Consider the following 2,638-nt stretch of genomic DNA (forward strand, 5'->3'; position numbering starts at 1 on the left):
ACTTAGAGCTGCTACTTTTACTCCATAATCCCAATTCTGCTTACACCTGTTAAAGTAAATATGGTGTTCAGTGTGTTGAGTGGGTGTTCAGAGCCCAATAAACATAGAACTGCAGTTAAAAAAAAAAATTCTCTCCAAGAAAGTTCTCTTGTATTCATGTTACGAATAGACAAAAGATATTTCACACAATGTGATACACTATGTCAGTGAGGCAAAATTAATCCTTTCTGGTTTGGCTTAAGGTCACCTTGCTGTCATTTTAAAGCTGACTGCCTAGCTGAGGCAGATCCTGCAGGAATTCTAGCAGTGTTTACAGATTTGGCACCCACCCATCGTGAGCAGAATGCTGTGCAGATGACCTTTTCAGAGAACCCTGGTAAGCGAGATGTCACCACAGCATTGCTGACCCCAAGTCACCACCACAGCGGCAGTTCCAGAGGCAGCCTTTAGCTTCCAGTAACAAAGGGTAGCTGCTACACTAGGCAGACCAGTATACTCTGGGGAGTAACTACTACCTTATTAAGTTATAAATATAATACGTTCAGTGGCTTTAGTATTGGTTTCTTATTTTGGAATATGAGGGGAAGAAAACAGAACTTATAATCACTACAGTCTAAGTAAAAAGTCACTATTTTTATGTGTATTTACTTACAATATTGCTTATGAATTATCTCTTTTTTACAGACCACACACTCCCTCAAAGGATAGCTGCAACTCCCTCTCTTGTGATTGTATCCAGCTACTTGCAAGGCTCAACCAGCTTATCTGGAAGAAATTAATTAAAAGTGGTACCAATTTTAAAATCAAATTGGTTTTGATTCAAACTAGCCAAACCGGTTCAGAAAAACCCCAAGAGACCTCTCTCCCCACCCCTTCTGGTTTCTTGTGAAGGGGGGAAAATGCCATTTGTGCCCATTTTCATTCCCTGAACTTGAACAACAGAGCATTTTCTTTAAAAGAACATAAGATAAAGAGTTGGAAGGAAGGACACATCTTTTACTTATCTGCACTGAGAGAGAACATATTTAAAATCATTCACCGAATAATAACTATTACAGCAAGTTCAAGCTTACCTCGTTTCCAATTGCTGACCTGCCGGGCCAATTCTAGAGTTGGGCAGCCTCCAAGACGCCCAGGGACCAGGACTGTCTCAAGGAATGCTTCAGTGGTTTGGTGGAAGAAGCGGTCCCTGAACTGACTGTGAGGAAATAAATCTAAATAACTGCACAGGTGCTACATGCTCCATACGGGTAACACCCTCCCCTCCCACCCCCTTCTGTTCCCAAACACAAACGAACCACTGCGTCTCCTTTCTCCTCACAAGGACCGCAATGCTGCTCTCCTTTCCCCGGGGGCAGATGTGTGCTATGGGGACACCTCTTCCTAGGTGGGCATTGTGGACTGCTGGTAAACCAGGGCCATGGCCAGATCCCCAGGAAGGGTGACAGTGGGGTAAGAGAGGTCACCAGGTCACAGGGGCTGAGCTACTTGCCCTTGGTCAGGATGGACAGGCCCCTCCTCAGATCAAGGCTAGAAATGGTTCTTCTGGGTGACTTCTTCCCCATATAGAGAATGGCTGAGCTAGCCGAGGCAATCTGTAGTTGGCTTCAAAATCAGGAACGAGGAGGGGGAAAAACCTCACAACAAACAGTGGTAACAGAAGGTTTGTGTGGGAAGGTGGTTAAGTTTGGTCTAAAACAAGCAGTGTCTCTGGTAATGAGCTGTTGTTAGGAAATACTCGGGCCCGCGGTGCCTGCAGGCTTTGAAAGAGCACCGCTGCTGCTGCTTCTTGAGGGGTGGGCTTTTGGGGAGCACGGGACAGGGGAAGAGCAAGGAGAGGTGAAGCAAAGACCCGACTAAAGCCACCACCATGTGTGCCAGCCACGAAGTTTCGTGTTGGAATCCCAGCTCCACTCCAGCTGCTACAGGACCTTTGGTACCACACCTGCCCCTTCCCTGCGTCCCAGCTGGCTCGTCTGTGAAAGAAGGACACCTAAGGTACCAGCGCAGGTCCTGGGAGGAGACAGATGGCACACTCAGAGGCCGTGACTGAGGAGAGTTTCATAATGGGATTATTTATAAGGGGTGTGAGCAGGGTTAAGGGACTCCAATGAGGACAGTGAAGTACCCGAAGGGTGGCAGAAGCAGACAGTCAGGACCAATCCTTGGCTTGAAGGGACGGGGGTTGGGGGGGTTACCAAACTCCAGAAGTCGCCCGACAGGAACCGTAGACCTTAGCAGAGGAGCCCAGCCACTGCCAAGCCACGTCTGGCAGGAGGGAGCCGGGAGTGAGTTCCCGACTTCTGTCTTCTCTTCTCCGCCAAGCCTCCCCGCCAGTGTCTCTTGTGGATCCTGACCGGAGGCCAGGAGGGCAGGTCCAGAGGCCAGGCTCCTGGAGGGAAGTGCAGGGTGGGGTGGGAACCTGGAGGAGTGCACAGAATATCCAGCACGCCCATCGGGCCGGCAGGGTTTAAAATGAGATAATAATCACAAACGCCTGCACGGTAAACACTCACTGCCCAGTGACCAGACTATTTGGCGTTTACTTATCAAAAGGCAGCAATATAACTTTATTCTCAGGTGGCAAAAGCCAAAATGAAAACGAGATGTGGTCATCTACTAGAGTAAAAAACAAAAC

This window comes from Lemur catta, chromosome 10, assembly GCF_020740605.2.
Source record: "Lemur catta isolate mLemCat1 chromosome 10, mLemCat1.pri, whole genome shotgun sequence".
NCBI lineage: Eukaryota > Metazoa > Chordata > Mammalia > Primates > Lemuridae > Lemur > Lemur catta.